Raw genomic sequence first — 23,223 nt, forward strand, 5'->3', positions numbered from 1 at the left:
GTCACTCTTTACTATTGCAACTATTTTTTCATTCTTTTAGAGACACGTCTCCAGAACACTTATAGTACTAGGAGTACGGTATATCAGTGAAGCCCAAAGCTTCAGGAATTGGTGCAGAGGCTTTTGTATCTCCTAAAATATGAATAGTGGTGTCGATGGTGGCTGACGCACTCAATGAGACCTCAAGAGTCCCCTCAGAAGCTGGTGGTGTAGTAGTAAGAGTGTGAGACTCCCTCACAACATCAACTCCACTAATAAGTCCTACCTTTGTTAGCACTAATCTGGATGAATCTCTACCCACACAAGCTCTCATCTCATCTAACCTCAGCTCCTCATCAACCTTCAACCTCCTCTGAGCTTCAATATATCTTCCTTCTCCTTGTCTCTATTTATGTGTTTTCTCTTCTTTGATTTCTTTCTCTTCTTATCTTCCTCATGAGGGCGCTTGCCCGAGGCCTTAGGGAGAAAATTCAATAAGTCAACAGACAACTCCTCCCCCTCCAATTCCACAATGTCTGGAATTGAAAACACCTCTATTGTCCTTTATTTTATATGTTTGGGATCAAAATCCCAAAGGTAAAAAAAGTACTTAACGCAGAATCTCTTGAGTCCACATGTGTTGTATCTCTTCCCAAGTTTACATGATGATGTTCATATAAATCTTCATTTTCTCTTTTTCTCTCTTTTTTCTGGCCATAAAATTTTTACAAAATTATAAAAATCAAATAGGGAAAGGACAATTAACTTAAAAATGACAATAATAATACCAATATGTAGAGGAACTATATGTTTTATTGTGACTTCCTTAACTTTGCTTACCAATATTTGAAGGGATATCATGTTCAGATAAGTACTTAACTTCTCCTTGATTTTTTTTAAATGTAAACTCCCTTACAAGATTTAGTACATGTTCCAAGTACATAATGTTTGATCAACTTGTTACCGCGAATATGCGGTTTACATCTCGGTGTCACCTACAAATTTAACTCTTTTAATGACCATGCATACATATAGTTAATCTCATTACTTATTCTACTATAATTTTCTTGAGTTCACCTGCAATGTTTCTTCAATTTGGCTTAATTTCTTCTTTATTTCAGGAACTTCCTCATATACAATAAAATTGTAAACCTCAACCAAAGATCAATTTTTTTGTTTGTCTGCAAATGATGATAAACCTGTTTACCATAAATTATTGAATATTTATTTTGTCACAATTTGATCACAATAAACTTACTTCATCAATTTTGTTGGAAAGAAAACATGTTTATTATTCAAAAGGAAACTTACGTTATCGATTATTGAACCACCTGGACGAGAAGTATCCTTGATGATCCAATTTTTTCTTCTCTATTCAAATGTATAAGTATGCATGTAATGCATATTTTTTTGGTATCATCTCATTATGCAACCAAAACAAGTTGTATTTATGGAATCCAAATTAATCCAATATCTATTATCAAAAGGTAATAATTTGGATGAAGTGGGGAGCATCAAGTGGTACACAAGATATTGGAGAATCAACATTTTATATTCTAAAGGATTATGATTTTACCAGCACAATACGATGGAATCTATTTCTTCTCAATATGAGTAACTGTTTCTGTGGTTTATTTTGTTTTCATTTTTCCCATTTCAACTTCTGTTATTTTATGGGAAAAATGACTTCTACTTCTATTTAGATTGCTAGGCCAGACCTTATATAAAAATATTAATCAAATTTTGTAACAAGATCAATGATGGTTGTGGTTATGCATCTCTTAAGATTCACTAAATAATTGGATGTGAGATGAAAACTTCCATCCTAAATCAGAATTTCATTTCAAAACAATTTTCTTTTTTAGGATTTTTTTTTAAAAGCTTCTCTTTCTAAGGAAATTTTTTAAAGTGATCGCAACCTCTGGATTTATCACAAATTAAATTTATTTTAATCATAGGAATGTTATTTCTCTTTTAATTTGGTCATAACTAAGATGATTGATCTCCTCTAGGAAAAAAATCATGAAAAGCTTAGATCCATCTAACTAGTACTTGTTATTCATTGCACTGTTACGTGAAATGACTATATGCAAATATTATTAATATAATTATCATTTCTAATCAAAAAAGGGATGAAATAAGATAAGATCACTTGGTCAGATCATAGGTTGTTTTATATATTGATGAATGAGTCCATTCGTGTGGAATTATGGTAAGTGGAGGTGTTAAATCTTTTATGGAAGAAAAAATTCTCAAATTACTTATCATTTCTTAGCATGAATTTCACCAATTTCATACATTCACCGGTGTCGCTTTACTCCATCAGTTATCAATTAACACCATCATTATCCACCATTATTAAACACCACCATCAACCACTCAAAACTATTAACCTCAACCCTCACCACTATCCATCACTACAATAAGTCAACACTAACATTAGCTACTATTTATAATTATTATTGACATCAATTATCAAATCATCCAACTATCAACCACCACCAAACTACTTTCATTACAAATATGTCTACTATCGACACACCATTATTAGTGAACATACAATCTTCAATTGATGTTCATAACCACCATCACTAGCCATATAATTTTCTTGAAATACTTTATTGATGTAGTATGTTTTCATTAAATTTAATGGCTTAAATGACACATATATTATGATTAGAATTATTGTAACACACTCATACTTTACGGGAGGTCTTATGACTCGCCTAGATATTTTTGTTAAAACACTTTTGACATTTATCGGGTGAGCTGAATAAAAAAACCCCAAGTTTTCTTATTTTGTTTGTATACACACACTGATCAACAGGAAAAAACAAAGTGTCACGACCCAATTGAGGTCCATGACCGGCGCTAAGGGGGAGAATCCAAAAGCAAGCCTTACCAGAATTCTACAGAAAATCAGACAGAGTTTCTTTTGTTTTTGGGCCTATCCTGAATTTTTCCTATCTAAGAAATCCGCAACACAACTAATAGCAACTACAAGTCAAGACATAATATCCACCGATGATCTAATTGAGACACGATAATACCAATTTATCTCCAAATACAAAAAAAGAAGTTCCAAACTAGTCACTTGACTACAATACGAAGGAATACTCATGACTCAAATAAAAGGAATGACAAATGGAGCGACTCTAAGAATTTAAAAAGAGAAACATAGAGAATCGATAAATCTCTTGCCACACGAAGCAATGTGGGGCTCACCAGATGCTACCAAATCACACTCTCTAGTTAAATAAATCCTCGTCAACCACTTGAGTTCTCTGTAAAAACATTAGCGAGGAGTGAGACGCTAGCTCCGTGAGTAATAATAGTTAACCACAACTATTTTAACGAGGGAAAAGTCAGAAAATATGCTAGTGTGATAATCAAAATGATAAAATCAATTCCCTTTCAGAAAACGATACAATATTCAATCTTATTTGCCTCGTGTACGCAAAATCAATGTAAACACTTAGTACTAAACTTAGAAAAACACTTTCATATCAAATCTTATCGCTGGGGTTTCCAAGAATGAATCATGCAATCAGTGTGGCCTTCTCTTTAAGAAGGAACCAATAACGGTGAACTCCTCATAAAGGAGTTAAATATTCATATCGGTAGATCCCTACTCAAGGAAAATCAGTAACAGTATGCTAGTTCTACCTTCCCACTAGCAAGGGCTTTATCGACAATCTGTCACTACAAGGTGCACTAGGTCTAACGAATTCGACGTTAGCTACGGGATTCATCAAGGTCTACTTCCATTTATACTTTTCTTGTAATCAGTAGAAACATTTTAAAATGGTATAAGACATTCAAGTTCTTATCAAATCATACTATATAACACTTTAATCAAAATATATGAGAAAATACTAATTCTCAAGTAAATGTTAAACTCTTTCGATAGCGGCAATCATATGTCAAGTATTAATAGATTCCTCTATCTTTTTTACCCTTATTTCTTGAACTTACAATCCCAATTCGATAGTCATGAATCTACGAATTTAAATATATAACTAAGTTTATAAACTTACTTAATTTTCTCCTTCTCTCTTTGCTTAACAGCCTTAGGCGATTGATTCTTTTTCCTTCATACCGTTGCTTCATCGGAAAGAGAGGCTGAACCACACTTCTGTTCTCTCTTTTTTTCTTTTAAGAATTGCTGACCAGCGTACTTCCCCTTGAAACTCTTTATCTGGGCCCTTTGCCTTTCTTTCTGCGTATGTCCCCTCTCCTTTTCAAGCTTCCTCTCTTTCTCCATTAAAATTTTCTTCTTCTTGATTGATTCACGCAATGAACCCATATCCTTAATCCCCATTCTCTCTTTTTTTTCTTTGTAGTGAAGGTGGCAGCCATGGTTGCTTAGGGCATTTAGCCCAATCTCTTTTTTTTTTTTCTAAACAAAGCAAAATGACATATATGCCCTTATTTTTTGATATAGGGTATTACTTTCTCCCAACCATAAGAAATTCGGTCCTCGAATTTATAATAAGTGTGTATCTGATGATTGAAACAAGAGAGGATACTTGATTCGCGTATTATTTTCCAATTCCCAAGTAGCTTCTTCAATAGTATGGTTTCTCCATATGACTTTCATGGACACAATTTCTTTTGACCTTAACTTTCTTACTTGTTTGTCCACAATAGTTACAGGTTCCCCTTCATATGTTAAGTTCTCATCAATCAGTATAGTCGGTGCTTCAAGTGCATGAGAGAAATTTGAGGTGTACTTCCTTAACATAGAAACATGGAATATTGGATGGATGAAAGACATTTCAGGAGGAAGTGCCAATTGATGTCACTCCTCCTATCCGGTCAAGTATCTCATACGCTCCGATATTTCTCTAGCTCAATTTACCTCTTTTCCCAAATCACATTACACCTTTCATAAAGGGACTTAGGAAGATTTAGTCTCTAACTATGTACTCGTTATATCCTTTCCTTTTATATGTAAACGATTTTCATCCTTTTGAACTATTAGTAACTTCAGTCTGATTAGTTGAACCTTGTACATTACCAAGCTTGATCCCAAATCCTAATACATCATCATCATCAACTTCGAACTATTTGGTATGAAAACAACATCACCTAACATACACGGCTTCATATAGAGTCTTCTGAGAGGTTAACCTGTTAGTCATTATTGTAGGTGAATTCCGACAAGGGTAAGTAAAGGTCCCAATAACATTTAATTTTTTTAAAACAAGCTCTTAACATATCCTCAAAGATTTGTACATTACGTTCGAAATGCCCGACTGTCTACAGATGAAGTGCAATACTAAAATTTATTTGTGTACCCAATGTTCCTTGAAAAGCTTCTCAAAAGCGTAAAGTAAACAGTGATGCTCTGTTAGCTAAGATGGACACTAGGCTCGTGGAGTTGAAAAATTTTGTTCAAGTATTTTTCTGCAGATATTTCTTCATTTTATCTATTTGAATGGTAATAAGTGTGATGGCTTTGTAAGCCGATCTAAAAATACCTGCATAGGTTCATAACCTCTAAGGATTCGTGGTAGCGCGGTCATAAAATGAGTAGTAACTGCTTTCAATTTCCATTATGGAATCTTAAACTGTAGTAGTAGTAATGTTAGATGCTTATACTCATCTTTAACATGCTCGCAAGTCAGCCACTAGAAATGAAGTTAGCAATATCATTCTTTATAAGTTCCCACCTGTACACTTTCTTCATGTGTTTTAGTAGATCTTGGATCTACAATGTATTAAGAGTTATAGCTTCCTGAAGAATAACCTCTCTCATATCATCTATGTTCGATTATCATAACGATTCTCATAATCAACCACTTAGTCCAAAAGCGACATAACTGTCAATACTCATATCCATGTCTTTACGCACTATAACCTTATTTCAATATTCACACAATTATAATCCTTGTATTTGGTGATCTCGATGTTCTCTACCAATAAAGACTTGGCCTAAACATAAGCCAACCTAAGTTTCTCACTAATTTGATATCCATATCCTCGAGTGTGTACACATCTTAGGTCAAAAGTCTATTCACAAGAGCTATATGTCAACTAGCTCATGGATTTCCTTCTCAATGCATCTATCTTAACATTGCCATTTTCTGGATGACACCGAATAGTAAATTTTACAATCATCGTGTAGCTTCCTCTGGTGGGGTAAGTTGAAGAATTAAATCTTTCTGCTAGAACATAAATACCAAGCTCTCATATTCTGTATAAATCTCATTGGATTCGTTGTGTAAATATTGTCTCTGAATCTATCATGCAAAATCATTGAACCATCTTTAAATTATAAGTAGGATAGTTCACTTATGCTTATTCAAGTGTCTCGAGGCACGACCACATGACCTTTCTACATGAGAACTTATCCTAAAATCATCCTTAAAGCCTCAAGGAGCATCCTGAACCCTCTGAAACCTAATGGCAAGTCTAACACTGTTATGGTGATCAAACATGTATTGAACTTCTGAAATCTCCACTCATAATTTACCTCTACTGAAACTTTACTTCTTTTTATGTATAAAACTTGATCAATAACACAACTATTCTATAGAAATACTTCACATAACATTTGTGGTAGACTGTCGAGTGCTTCTTTCAGTATACACAATGATTCCAATTTGTTGAGACACTTTCACTTAAAAAAATTCAACATAAAGTTGATATTTTTGTTGTGTTTAAAATACAATCCTTATATGTTCCTTGTGTTCCTTCTAGCTTATGAGAATACACCTGGAATTAATTAATAACCATTGGCACCAACTTTCAAGCAAAGTCTTGGAAATCTGACTCATTAAGTCCATAAATGCAACTAGGGCATAGGTAAGAAAAAAATATACGAATTAATTTTTTTTTTTCATCTATTGAGTTCTGAAAGCTATCAAAAAGATATTTTCCTCCACTTCCAAGCTTACAATAACCAATCCAAAAATCAATGTTCAAGAATTTGGTGGCTCCATGTTGTAACTAATCAGGTAGGTCATTTATACGAGGCAATGGTACTTATTGCCTATTGTTACATCGTTCAACAACTATTAATAGTCAATACATATTCTCAAGTACCTAACCTTTTTATTACAAAGGATATTTGCTTTACAACTGGGTTCTATAAAGCCCTTTCCAGTAGGTTGCAAACTATTTCTTAACTCTCTCCACTCGTTGGTGCCATATGATATGAAGATACCAATATGGGCTAGGTGTTAGGTACCAAATCATTATCAACAATCTATTTTTGATATGAAGATAGCAATATGAGCTAGGTTTTGATCGTTATCATTATCATTCACACTTATTTTTTTCTAGAAGAAATAAATTGAATCTTTTGAAATTTATTCCATGAATCATTATATTCTTTCATAATAGAGTTTTGGCTAATAAAAGTTTTTAAAAAAAATGTCCTTTTAGCCATTTTCCAAAATTATATACTTATTAATTTCTTAATAGAGATTCTTTTTATATTAAGATGTACAATAATAAGCAGTCTTATTATTTAATATTTAGATCTTAATACATTATCTTAATATTGAAATGTATATTCAAAGATTCATGTACATCTTATCATTTTGACCTAGAGAATTTTTCTTTATTTCATGAAACAATTAACATTAAAAAGTTGTTCAAGCACCCATCAAGATATATTTGTACATGACTTAAAAGAAAATAAATTAAACAAATTGTAACTGGAGAAACTTTTCTAAAGTTTACCTCCAAAACATCAGCTTTTACTTCATCAAGTGCGATAAAAGATATCGGAACTTCCATTAATATTCCATCCTCATCATCCTCAATTTTGTGTTGCTTCTAGTAGAAAATATGAAGAAGAAAAAAAAGTAAGATCTTGGGTGTGTTTGGTATGAAGGAAAATGTTTTCCTGGAAAACAAGTTGATTTTTGACTTATTTTCTCATGTTTGGTTGGTGAGTAGAAAATATTTTTCGAAAAAGATTTTGTGTTTGATTTATGAATGAAAAATATTTTTGAGAAGTATCTTTTATTTTTACTAAAGTAGAAAATAATTTTTGAATTTGAAACTATTTTTTAAAAATAAACTTAAATTTTTTTTGGGGGGTGGGGGTGGGTGGGGGGGGGGTTGAGAGTAGGGGTGAAAATTTGAAATTTTGAAGTTGAAAATATTTTTTAAAAATAAACTTAATTTTTTTTTGGGGGGTTGGGGTGGTAGGGGTGGGTGGGGGGAGGGGTCGAGGGTTGGGTTGAAAAATTAAATTTTGAAGTTGAAAATATTTTTTAAAAACAAACTTAATTTTTTTTGGGGTGGGGGGAGGGGTGCTAGTAGGGGGTGGGTTGGGTGGGGGCTGGGTAGGGGTGAAAAAAATGAAATTTTGATATTGAAAATATTTTTGAAAAACAAACTTAAAATTATTTTTTGGGGGTGGTGTGGGGTTGAGAGTAGGGGTGAAAAAATGAAATTTTGAAATTGAAAATATTTTTTAAAAACAAACTTAAATTTTTTTTTTGGGGTGGGAGGTGGGGGCTTGGTAGGGGTGGGTGGGTGGGGGAGGGTCAAGGGTAGGGTGAAAAAATGAAATTTTGAAGTTGAAAATATTTTTTAAAAAACAAACTTAAATTTTTTTTTGGGGGGGTGGGGTGGGTGGGGAACTGGGGGGTCGAGGGTTGGGGTGAAAAAATAAAATTTTGAAGTTGAAATTATTTTTTAAAAACAAGCTTAATTTTCTTTTTTGGTAGGGGGGGGGGGGCTGGTAGGGGTGAGTGGGGTGGGGGGATGAGTATGGGTGAAAACAATGAAATTTTGAAATTGAAAATATTTTTGAAAAACAAACTTAAAATTATTTTTTGGGGGTGGAGGGGGGTGGGTGGGTGGTCGAGGGTAGGGGTGAAAAAATGAAATTTTGAAATTGAAATTATTATTTTTTTGGGAGGGGGGGTGGGTGGGTGGGGGGTCGAGGGTAGGGGTGAAAAAATGAAATTTTGAAATTGAAAATATTTTTTAAAAACAAACTTAAATTTTTTTTGGGGTGGGAGAGGTGGGTAGGAGGTGGGTGGGGAGGTGGATGGGGATGCTGGGTAGGAGGTAGGGTGAAGAAATGAAATTTTGTAGTTGAAATTTTTTTTTAAAAACAAACTTAAAATTTTTTTTGGGAAGAAGGGGGGTGGGGGTGGTAGGGGTGGGGTGGGTGGGAGGGGGCTGGGTAGGAGGTGAGTGCGGGGGGATCGAGGGTAGGGTGAAAAAATGAATTTTTGAAGTTGAAAATGTTTTTTAAAAACAAACTTAAATATTTTTTTGGGGGTAGGGGTGGCGAGTAGGGGGGGTCGAGTGTAAGGGTGAAAAAATAAAATTTTGAAGTTGAAAATATTTTTTAAAAACAAACTCAAATTTATTTTTTTTTGGGGGGGGGGGGGTGTTGTCCGGGGAGGGAGGTGGGTGATCGAGGATCGGGATGAAAAAAAATAAAATTGAAGTTGAAAATATTTTTTAAAAACAATCTTGATTTTTTTTCTTTTTGAAGGGGGTGGGGGACTGATAGGGGGGGTTGATGGGGGGGAGGGTAGTGGGTTGGGGTAAAAAAATAAAAAATTGAAATTAGAAATATATTTTGAAACAATTTTTAATATTTTTTTGGGAGGGGGTGGGGTAAAAAAATTGAATTTAAAAACAAGCTTTAAAATTATAAATTTCTTTTGTGGGGGGGGGGGGGGTTGGGGGGCTGATTTGAGGGTAGGGACAAAATAATTTGATTTTTCAACAAAAAAGTAATTGCAATTTGAAGTTGGAAGAGAGTTTTGGAAAATGTTTTTCTTGAGTTTTGAAGGGAAGTCATTTTCCTTAATTTTGAGGAAAATGAGTTGATTTAGAAAACATTTTCCAAAACATTTAACCTAACCAAACATGAGAAAATTGGAAATGTTTTCCGTCATACCAAACACACCCCTTATGTAAAACAAAAAATTAAAGTGCTAGAACACCCAAAAAAACAAAAGAAAAAGATGAGTGTATATCAATCATATGCATTCTGTAACAATATTATGATGGTTGTGGTCATGTATCACTTAAGATTCACTAAATTCACTTTAGAGGATGTGCACAACCTCTAGGTCTGTCACAAATAAAATTAAGTTTCACCATAGCAACAATTTTTTTAAATTAATTTGGCCAAACGTAAGATGATCGATTTCCTCTTTTCTTACATACATTTACCAGAACTTGCATTCTGGAATAAATAATTTAATCTTATTCATTGCATTGATATGTGAAATGATGCTATCTGTTTATTATTACTAAAAATGTCCTCCGTAGCCAAATATATTATATACATTTCTTAAAGAAGGATAAAATAAGAGGAGATTGTTTGAGGTAGTTTGTATATGTCATAAGCTGTTTTAGAGATGTATCGGTTCATTCATGTATAATTGTGTTAAGTGAAGGTGTCAAGTATTATATGGAAGAAAGATGGCTCAAAGGACTTACCAAATTATTCACACTTGAACCATGAAGTACATTAACATGTTTATTCAAAGATTTCTTAAAAGACAATAATTCACCAATCTCATTTACTCACCGCTATCACCATATCCCTTCATCATCAATCGTCATCATCATTGCCCATCATTATCAAATACAACAATCAACTACCCACAACCACCATTCTGAATGACCATCACTACCAACTACTACTATAAATCAACACCCCCACCAACCACTATTTACAATTATCATTTATACCAATCATCATTATAACAAAAATCGTCGAACAATATCAATAATCACCATCATAATTCACAAGTCACAACTATATGTTGTCAACAATCATCATTAATCACCACAACTATTAGTTATCACTATTGTCCAACTATCAACCGTTACCAAACTACTACCATCAACTTTAACCACTACCACTATCAATAGATACATTTCTTAATGACCACCACTATCAATAGCTACAATCAATCCACACAACCACCAACCACTATTTACAATTATTATTTAAACAAATTATCATTATAAGAAAAATAGTTGAACACTATGAACAATTATCATCATAATTCACCATTATATACTGTAACACATCATCATCAATCACCACAACTATTATTTATCACTATTGTTCAACTATCAATCACCACCAAAAATACTACCACCAATTTCTACCACCATCTCTATTAATAGCTCCTATCCACAACACTATCATTAATAGTCAATAAACCTTCCTCAATTGACATCCACCACCACTATAGCTAGTCATCACAACCATCAATAATCATTTATTTTTAAAAAAAATATTTTATTGATGCTATATTAGATAGATTTTAGTTTTATAATTTTCTTGGTAAAATGAATGAAATGACAAATTTAGTCTGGCTGAATTCGTTGTAATACACTCAGGTTATCTATAGGTACACATATTGGTGATGTGGCTCCGTAGATGGATGAGTTTTATGAGACGTGGTTATTTTTAAGGTCGGTGATGATTGGAGATGCGCATGATTTGTTCTAGAGGTTCAATAAAATAAAGCCCATGTGGTTCTATACTACTAAGTCAAAGGATACTTACGAGTTCACTAAGATGAAGCCTATGTGGTAAATTCAATGAAATGACACATTTAGTATGATTGAATTCGTTGTAATACACTCACAATTTGTGGGGATCCTAAGACCCCGTGAATAAAATTTTAAAGCACTCTTTGGGCATTTATCGGGTGAGACAAATAAAAAATCAACTCTTTGTTATTTCATTTGTACATGCATATTGATCAGAAGGTAAAAACCAAAGAGTTTGATCGTTATCACTCATTTGCACTTTTCCAACTAGTTGTTTAAAAATATTTTTGGGGCGAGTCTCGGAGCGTGGCTTACCAAAAATACTCCTGGTGTAAATTGAAGGTATAGATCTGTAGGGTGTAAGTCTTAGAATTCGGGGAGTAAGCTACGCCAATAAAAACTTAAGCCCTGGACGTAAAAATGTACGCCCTATTCGTTGATTTTTTTAGAACTTTTTTTCTTTAAATCATATTTTTTTTTGTTATTGGTGTAATGATATTTCTCAAATAGTAATTATGATACTTTTTTTCTTCCTTGTTGGTTATTAATACGGAGCTTACGCCTCGCCCCTAACTGCATAAAATACCTTGCCTCACCCCCCCCCCCCCCCCCCATTTTAAGAAACTACTTCCAACAAATTAAAAATAGAAACCCTTGATTCACACTTCAATTGAAATTTAATCTCATGAATCGTTATATTCTTTCATAATCAAATTTGGACTTGTGTCACAATGCATAAATGTCAAAAGGATGCTTTTAAAAAAATATTCAAGGGAATACTAGGTCCTCCATGTCTGAGTGTGATACTAGAAATTCAGTCATAGTTTAGTATCATTTATCCATTGTTCCTAAACTTCATATTTATAATATTTTAAATTAAAGAAACTTCTCACATATTCATATGTTCGATAATAAGTAGTCTAATAACTTAGTGTTCAAATTTTAATCCGTCATCATAATATTGAGTAGTCTATTAAGAGATTTTTAATGCACATCTTATCATTCATATACACATTCATATTTAGACGTCTTGTATATAATCTTAAAACAAATTCTTGATGAAGTTTGTTTGAATCCTTGTGGGTTGTGTTGTTGGAGTTTTTTTGAGATTGATTCACATTATTAGTTGTGTTTTCGAGTGGAATCTAATGTTATTTGAGGGTATATATGATTCTAAGTGTTTGGGAAAAGAACCCATGGAGTTTAGAGCTGTAAAACGAAGAAGAAAATTTCGTCGGACAAATCTTGGCAGTGCCTCCGCGTCGCGGACTTGCTCCCTAGATTTGGGGAAAATGGTTTCACGGAGAGGAGCGGTCACGGACCGTTTTGCTTCAAAAGTTGTTTTTGAAACAAAAATTTAAATGTTTCTCCGCGTCGCAGACCCATCCTCAGACAGTGAATTTTTTGTCTTTTTTCATGTTTAGCTATCTAAATTCATTCCTAAACATCATGAGATCTTTCCTATCACAAATCACAATCCTTGTATCCATAATTCAATTCAAGGAAAGTTAAGAGTCAAGTTAGAAGTTAAGAAGCAAGTCAAGAGAAGTTCTTTAAAATTTTCAAAAGTCTTTCACAAAAAATTTTCAAAAGTCTTTCACAAACGTTTTAACTTTGTTTTAAGACTTAAATTTTAAGTTAAGCAAAGAGTAAAGATTTGAAGTTCAATTCTTCAAAGAAGTATATGGGGACTATGTATTCCCAAAGAGTTTAAAATGTTTTCACATTTGAGAAAGAAAGGGAACATCAATTCCAAGAGAGCTTTTAAGCTAAGTTTTTGAGTAATTATCTCAAATCAAAGAAAGAAGTTTGTTTTAAAAACATATGAGCTAAGTATATTTTGGGAGTAGTATTGAGCACCGATATGGGGATGCGAGTTCATATTAACTCAAGTCTCCATAAACCATGTAGCCATCATAGGTAATAAAAGATCATACTTTTTAGATGACTCCTTAAGATGCTTTTAGCATAAGCTAGTGGATCCACTAAGTTAAGCGTTCTAAATGACGGCAAAGCATAGGACAGTTCTGGCAGCGTGGGCAAGATGTTGTATCACCACTTAGGCTCATAATGGTGGTTGTCGGTTAGATAATCTCCCACAGAAACTATATTACTTTATTATATAAGTAAAGTTGAGTTTGTTATTGCATTTTCTTTAACAAACTAAGTTGTTTTACAAGCTTTATATATACTACATGTGTTTTAATTGCTTTATATTGAGTTGAGTTGTTCAGGAGTTGAGTAAAGCCAAGGTAAGTGTTCCTTCCAGATTCTTTTCAAGCTTAAGTTGTTTTAGCATTCCAACTCGCATACTCATACATTCAATGTACTGATGCCAGTTGGCCTGCATCGTCTTATGATGTAGACGCATGTAACCATGATCAGCATCCAGGGCCTCGTTGATCCAATTTGAGCACTCAGAGTCTTGTGGTGAGCCTCCTTGCTTCCAGAGGATTCCCTTTTATTGTTTTCAATTTTATTATTAGTTCATTAGGATGTCATGGGCCTGTCCCGACATCCATCTCAGTTGTCACTACTTTATTATTGGCTTATGTTTTTGAGACTTAATGTTGCCATTTTGGCCAAGTTGAATGTTGAATTTTAAACATTCTAAGTTATGATATTATTCAAGTGAGTATAGTGCTTTTAATCATTATAAATATGCATATAGTCTTCCGCTGAGTAAGTAATCCAGGCAAAGGGTTTGCTTGGGGCCAACAATGGTTCTCGAGTGCCAGCCACGTCCAGGGTGTAGGCTCGGGGCGTTACAGTTGACCTTCCTCAATTAACATACACCACTACTATAGCTAGTCATCACAACCATCAATAATCATTTATTTTTTTTACAAAATATTTTATTGATGTTATATTAGATTGATTTTAGTTTTATAATTTTCTTGGTAAAATGAATGAAATGACACATTTAATATGGCTGAATTCGTTGTAATACACTCATAATTTGCGGAATTCCTATGACCCCATAATTATATTTCTAAAGCACTCTTTGGGCATTTATCGGGTGAGACAAATAAAAAATCAACTCTTTGTTATTTCATTTGTACATGCATGTTGATCATAGGTAAAAACAAAGGAGTTTGATCGTTATCACTCATTTGTAGTACTCTTCCAACCAGTGATTTCAAAAATATTTTTGGGGCTAGTCCTAGGGCGAGTCTTGGGGAGGAGCGTACCAAAAACACTCTAGGCGTAAATTGAAAGCATAGATCTGTAGGGCGTAAGTCTTAGAATTTGGTGAGTAAGCTTCGAGAATAAAAACGTAAGCCCTGAACATAAAAACATACGCCTTGGGCGTTAATTTTTTTTTATTTTTTAGAACTTTTTTGCTTAGAATCATATTTTTTCGTTATCGGTGTAATGATATTTCTCAAATAGTAATTATGATACTTTTTTTTCTTTATTGTTGGTTATCAATACATATCTCAAATAAAAATCATAATACTTTTTTGTATATAGTATAGGTTATTTATTAAAATTTATTTTGTATAATTATTGAAAGTTTTACTTTTGCTTATTTTCTTAGTAATAAAATTATAAAATTGAAAATACATGATATTACGCCCCATAGATCCCTTGGACTTACGTCATGTATATAGAGCTTACGCCTCGCCCCTAACTGCATAAAATACCTCGCCTCACATCCCTTCCTTTTAAAAAACTACTACCAACAAAGTAAAAATAGAAACCCTTCATTGAAATTTAATCTCATGAATCATTATATTCTTTCAAAATCAAATTTGGACTTGTGTCACACTGGATAAATGTCAAAAGAAAGCTTTTAAGAAAATATTCAAGGGGATACTAGGTCCTCCAGAGAGTCTGAGTGTGATACTAGAAATTCGGTACAAGTTTAGTATCATTTATCTATTTTTCCTAAACTTCATATTTATAATATTTTAAATTAATGAAACTTCTTACATATTTGTATGTTCGATAATAAGTAATCTAATAACTTAGTGTTCAAATTTTAATACATCATCTTAATATTGAGTAGTCTATTAAGAGATTCTTAATGCACATCTTATCATTCATATACACATTCATATTTAGACGTCTTATATATAATCTTAAAACAAATATGAGGCATATTTTTTACTTTTCGTTTATTTTTAAAATTAAAAACTCACTTCATACATTATAACCATTAATTCTGTACTAGTCAGTAATAACATATCGACAAAATTTATCTTGAAAGACCTATCATTTTTGGCATTAATGTAAGACTTAACCCAAAACAAGGAGAAAATTATACAAAAAATTGTTCAAGAAAGCACCTTATAATCAGAGGAACTTTACAAAAACTAACCTCAATAATATCAACTTTTGATTCTTGGGATGTGATAAAGGGTATGGGAACTTCCATTAATGTTGCATCTTCATCAGCATCCACTTTGTACTGCTTATCCATATTCAAGTAGCAAATATGAAACAAATTAGATCTTTTGTAAATTAAAAAAACTTATATGAAGTGATGAAGAAGGTTTCCAAAAAGATATAAATTTCCCGCTTATTAAAATACATACATACATACAAACATTTACACTTCTATTATTTAAAAGACTATATTTAATAAGCATGAATTATATGTTACAACTACTCAATTACAACATCTAAAAAATAAAGCCTAAATTAGATTACTATTACATACACAATAGTTTGATACAATATAGGATGGATGAATTTTCAGAGTATATGAAGCTAAAGATTAGTCATACATGTCATATATATATATATATATTATCTAAGCATGCTTTAGAGATAGATTCAAGTTTTGCACTTCTATATACTCTTAATATATCAGTAGAGAAAGTAGCGACACTAGTTTAGCAGACTGTTGCGCTAGCACCAACTTTATCAGATGTGATAACTCAAGTTATATATAAGGACACATATTGGTGATGTGGCTCCGTAGATGGATGAGTTTTATGAGACAGGGTTATTTTTAAGGTCGGTGATGATTGGAGATGCGCATGATTTGTTCTACAGGTTCAATAAAATAAAGCCTATGTGGTTCTATACTACTAAGTCAAAGGATACTTACGAGTTCACTAAAATGAAGCCTATGTGGTAAATTCAATGAATTGACACATTTAGTATGATTGAATTCGTTGTAATACACTCACAATTTGTGGGGATCCTAAGACCCCGTGAATAAAATTTTAAAGCACTCTTTGGGCATTTATCGGGTGAGACAAATAAAAAATCAACTCTTTGTTATTTCATTTGTACATGCATATTGATCAGAAGGTAAAAACCAAAGAGTTTGATCGTTATCACTCATTTGCACTCTTCCAACTAGTTGTTTAAAAATATTTTTGGGGCGAGTCTCGGAGCGTGGCTTACCAAAAATACTCTTGGTGTAAATTGAAGGTATAGATCTGTAGGGTGTAAGTCTTAGAATTCGGGGAGTAAGATCCGCCAATAAAAACTTAAGCCCTGGACGTAAAAATGTACGCCCTATTCGTTGATTTTTTTAGAACTTTTTTTCTTTAAATCATATTTTTTTTGTTATTGGTGTAATGATATTTCTCAAATAGTAATTATGATACTTTTTTTCTTCCTTGTTGCTTATTAATGCATATCTCAAATAAAAATTATATTATATTTTTTCTATACATTATAGGTTATTTATTAAAGTTTATTTGTAAAATTATTGAAAGTATTACTTTTGCTTATTTTCTTAGTAATAAAATTATAAAATTGAATATACATGATATTACGCCCATAGATCCCTGGGACTTATGTCCTGTGTCTCGGAGCTTACGCCTCGCCCCTAACTGCATAAAATACCTCACCTCACGCCCCTCCTTTTAAGAAACTACTTCCAACAAAGTAAAAGTAGAAACCCTTGATTCACACTTCAACTGAAATTTAATCTCATAAATCTCTATATTCCTTCATAATCAAATTTGGACTTGTATAACAATGGATAAATGTCAAAAGGATGCTTATAAAAAAATATTCAAGGGAATACTAGGTCCTCCATGTCTGAGTGTGATTCTAGAAATTCAGTCATAGTTTAGTATCATTTATCCATTGTTCCTAAACTTCATATTTATAATATTTTAAATTAAAGAAACTTCTTACATATTCATATGTTCGATAATAAGTAGTCTAATAACTTAGTGTTCAAATTTTAATACGTCATCTTAATATTGAGTAGTCTATTAAGAGATTTTTAATGCACATCTTATCATTCATATACACATTCATATTTAGACGTCTTATATATAATCTTAAAACAAATATGAGGCATATTTTTTACTTTTAGTTTATTTTTAAAATTAAAAACTCTCTTCATACATTATAACCATTAATTCTATAATAGTCAGTAATAACATATCGATAAAATTTATCTTGAAGGACCTATCATTTTAGGCATTAATGTAGGACTTAAACCAAAAAAACGAGAAAATTATACATAAAATTATTCAAGAAAGAACCTTATAATCAGAGGAACTTTACAAAAGCTTACCTCAATAACATCAACTTTTGATTCTGGTGATGTGATAAAGGATATGGGAACATCCATTAATGTTGCATCTTCATCAGCATCCACTTTGTACTGCTTATCCATATTCAAGTAGAAAATATGAAAAAAATTTAGCTCATTTGTAAATTAAAAACTTATATGAAGTGATGAAGAAGGTTTCCAAAAAGATATAAATTACCCGCTTATTAAAATACATACATACATTTACACTTCTATTATTTAAAAGACTATATTTAGTAAGCATGAATTATATGTTACAACTACTCAATTACAACATCTAAAAAATAATGCCTAAATTAGATTATTATTGCATACACAATAGTTTGATACAATATAGTATAAATGAATTTTTAGAGTATATGAAACTAAAGATTAGGCATACATGTGATATATATATATATTATCTATGCATGCTTTAGAGATAGATTCAAGTCTTGCACTTCTATATACTCTAAATATAGCAGTAGAGAAAGCAGCGACACCAGTTTAGCAGACTGTTGTGCTAGCACCAACTTCATCAGATGTGATCACTCAAGTTATATATAGGTACACATATTGGTGATGTGGCTCCGTAGATGGATGAGTTTTATGAGACAGGGTTATTTTTAAGGTCGGTGATGATTGCAGATGATCATGATTTGTTATAGAGGTTCACTTAAATGAAGTCTATGTGGTTCTATACTACTAAGTCAAAGGATACTTACGAGTTCACTAAGATAAAGCCTATGTGGTAAAATCTATGAAATGACACATTTAGTATGGCTGAATTCGTTGTAATACACTCACAATTTGTGGGGATCCTAACACCCCGTGAATAAATTTTTAAAGCACTCTTTGGGCATTTATCAGGTGATACAAATAAAAAAATCAACTTTTTGTTATTTCATTTGTACATGCATGTTGATCAGAAAGTAAAAACCAAAGAGTTTGATCGTTATCACTCATTTGCACTCTTCCAACCAGTTGTTTAAAAAACATTTTTGGGGCGAGTCTCGGGGCGTAGTGTACCAAAAACACTCTTGGTGTAAATTGAAGGCATAGATCTGTAGGGCGTAAATCTTAGAATTCGGGGAGTAATCTCCGATAATAAAAACTTAAGCCCTGGACGTAAAAATGTACGCCCTGTGCGTTAATTTTTTTATTTTTTAGAAGTTTTTTGCTTTATATAATTTTTTTTTTGTTATTGGTGATATTTCTCAAATAGTAATTATGATACTTTTTTTCTTCATTGTTGTTTATTAATACATATCTTAAATAAAAATTATAATATTGTTTTCTATATATTATAGGTTATTTATTAAAATATATTTATTAAAATTTATTTGTAAAATTATTGAAAGTTTTACTTTTACTTATTTTCATAGTAATAAAATTATAAAATTGAATATACATGATATTACTCCCATAGATCCCTGGGACTTACGTCCTCTGTGTGTGAGCTTATGCCTCGCTCCTAACTGCATAAAATACCTCGCCTCACTTTTAAAAAACTACTTCCAACAAAATAAAATTAGAAACCCGTGATTCACACTTCAATTGAAATTTAATCTCATGAATCGTTATATTTTTTCATAATCAAATTTGGGCTTGTGTCACACTGGATAAATGTCAAAAGGATGCTTTTTAAAAAAAAATCAAGGGGATATTAGGTCCACCATAGTGTCTGAGTGTGATACTAGAAATTCAGTCATAGTTTAGTATCATTTATCCATTGTTCCTAAACTTCTTATTTATAGTATTTTAAATTAAAGAAACTTCTTACATGTTCATATGTTCGATAATAAGTAGTCTAATAATTTAGTGTTCAAATTTTAATACGTCATCTTAATATTGAGTAGTCTATTAAGAGATTCTTAATGCACATCTTATCATTCATATACACATATATATTTAGACGTCTTATATATAATCTTAAAACAAATATGAGGCATATTTTTTACTTTTATTCTATTTTTAAAATTAAAAACTCTCTTCATACATTATAACCATTAATTCTATAATAGTCAGTAATAACATATTGGCAAAATTTATCTTGAAAGACCTATCATTTTTTGCATTAATGTAAGACTTAACCCAAAAAAAAGAGAGAAAATTATACAAAGAAATTCAAGAAAGCACCTTATAATCAGAAGAACTTTACAAAAGCTTACCTCAATAACATCAACTTTTGATTCTTGGAATGTCATAAAGGATATGGGAACTTCCATTAATGTTGCATCTTCATCACCATCCACTTTGTACTTCTTATCCATAGTCAAGTAGCAAATATGAAAAATAAAAAACAGTAAATAGATCTTTTGTAAATTTAAAACTTATATGAACTGACGAATATGGTTTCCAAAAAGATGTAAATTTCCCGCTTATTAAAATACATACATACATACATACATACACATATACATACGTACATACATACATACATACATTTACACTTATATTATTTACAAATCATTATTTAGTAAGCATGAAATATACGTTACAACTACTCAATTACAACATCTAAAATATAAAGCCTAAATTAGATCGCTATTGCATACACAATAGTTTGATAGAATATAGTATGAATACATTTTTTGGATATATGAAACTAAAGATTAAACATACATGTGATATAAAATACATATCTAAGCATTTTTTAGAGATAGATCCGAGTCATGCACTTCTATATACTCTTAATATAGTAGTAGAGAAGCAGCGGCAGGAGTTTAGCAGACTGTTGCGCTTGCACCAACTACATCAGATGTGATCACTCAGGTTATCTATAGGCACACGTATTGGTGATGTGGCTCTGTAGATGGATGAGATTTATCAGACAGGGTTATTTTTAAGGCCGGTGATAGTTGGAGATGTGCATGATTTGTTCTAGAGGTTCACTAAGATGAAGCCTATGTGGTTCTATACTACTAAGTCAAAGGATACTTACGAGTTCACCAAGATGAAGACTATGTGGTAAAATAAATGAAATGACAAATTTAGTATTGTTGAATTCGTTGTAATACACTTATACTTTGCGGGGATTCTATGACCCCGTAAATATATTTTTAAAGCACTCTTTGGGCATTTATCAGGTGAGACAAATAAAAAATCAACTTCTTGTTAATTCATTTGTACATGTATGTTGATCAGAAGGTAAGAACAAAGGAGTTTGATCGTTATCACTCATTTGTACACTACCAACCAGTGGTTTCAAAAATATTTTTGGAGAAAGTCCTAGGGCGAGTCTCGGGGAGAAGTGTACCAAAAACACTCCGGGCGTAAATTGAAGGCATAGATCCATAGTGCGTAAGTCTTATAATTCGGGGAGCAAGCTCAGAGAATAAAAAACGTAAAATGAACGCCCTGGGAGTTAAATTTTTTAGAGCTTTTTTGCTTTAAATCTATTTCTTTTGTTATTGGTGGAATGATATTTCTCAAATAGTAATTATGATATTATTATTTTCATTGTTATTTATCAATACATATCTCAAATAAAAATAATAATATTATTTTGTATATATTATAGGTTATTTATTAAAATTTATTTGTAAAATCATTCAAAGGTTTACTTTTGCTTATTTTCTTAGTAATAAAATTATAAAATTCAATATTCATGATATTACGCCCCATAGATCGCTGGGACTTACGTCATGTGTCTCGGAGCTTACGCCTCGCCCCTAACTGCATAAAATACCTCGCATCATGCCTCCTCTTTTTTAAAAACTACTTCCAACAAAGTAAAAATGGAAACCCTTCATTCACACTTCAATTGAAATTTAATATCATGAATCATTATATTCTTTCATAATCAAATTTGGGCTTGTGTCACATTGGATAAATGCAAAAGGATGCTTTTAAAAAAGTATTCAAAGGGATACTAGGTCCTCCATAAAGTCTGAGTATGATACTAGAAATTCGGTCATAGTTTAGTATCATTTATCCATTTTCCCTAAACTTCATATTTATAATATTTTTAATTAAAGAAACTTCTTACATATTCATATGTTCGATAATAAGTAGTCTAATAACCTAGTGTTCAAATTTTAATACGTCATCTTAATATATATTGAGTATTCTATTAAGAGATTCTTAATGCACATCTTATCATTCTTATACACATTCATATTTAGATGTCTTATATATAATCTTTAAAAAAAAATATGAGGCATATTTTTTACTTCTATTCTATTTTTAAAATTAAAAACTCTCTTCATACAGTATAACCATTAATAACATATCGACAAAATTTCTCTTGAAAGACCTATCATTTTTGGCATTAATGTAAGACTTAACCAAAATAAAAAAGGAGAAAATTCACAAAAAAATATTCAAGAAAGCATCTTATAATCAGAGGAAGTTTACAAAAGCTTACCTCAATAACATCAACTTTTGATTCTCGGGATGTCATAAAGAATATAGGAACTTCCATTAATGTTGCATCTTCATCACCATCCACTTTGTACTGCTTATCCATATTTAAGTAGCAAATATGCATTTTTTTTTAGATATTTTGTAAATTAAAAACTTATATGAAGTGATGAAGAAGGTTTCCGAAAAGATGTAATTTCCTGCTTATTAAAATGCATACATAAATACATACATTTACACTTCTATTATTTAAAAATTTACACTTAGTAAGCATGAATTATACATTACAACTACTCAATTACAACATCTTAAAAAAAAGCCTAAATTAGATCGTTATTGCATATGCGATAGTTTGATACAATATAGTATAGATACATTTTCCGGGTATATGAAACTAAAGGTTAGGCATACATGTGATATATATATATATATATATATATATATATATATATATATATATATATATATATATATACACACACACATGCTTTAGAGATATATTCGAGTCCTGCACTTCTATATATTCTTAATATAGTAGTAGAGAAAGCAGCGGCACCAGTTTAGCAGACTGTTCCGCTAGCACCAACTTCATCAGATGTGATCACTCAGGTTATCTATAGGTACACATATTGGTGATGTGGCCTCGTAGATGGATGAGGTTTATGAGACAGGGTTATATTTTAGGCCGGTGATGATTGGAGATGAGCATGATTTGTTCTAGAGGTTCATTAAAATAAAGCTTATGTGGTTCTATACTACTAAGTCAAAGGATACTTACAAGTTCAATTATACATTATCTTAACTATTTATTATTCGTATCTTAATACATCATTTTAATATTGAGATGTCAGTTAAAAAAATTAATACACACACTCACACTCTCACAC

At 31.8% G+C, this 23,223-nt stretch overlaps 1 pseudogene; it reads right to left on the bottom strand.

Annotated features, from left to right (window-relative positions):
- Window positions 1–342: 342 nt before the first annotated feature.
- Window positions 343–22,442, bottom strand: LOC125827305 (uncharacterized; annotated as a pseudogene).
- Between the last annotated feature and the right edge of the window lie 781 nt (window positions 22,443–23,223).

This window comes from Solanum verrucosum, unplaced genomic scaffold (genome assembly GCF_900185275.1).
Source record: "Solanum verrucosum unplaced genomic scaffold, falcon-dt-bn FXZP01000106.1, whole genome shotgun sequence".
NCBI classification, from domain to species: domain Eukaryota; kingdom Viridiplantae; phylum Streptophyta; class Magnoliopsida; order Solanales; family Solanaceae; genus Solanum; species Solanum verrucosum.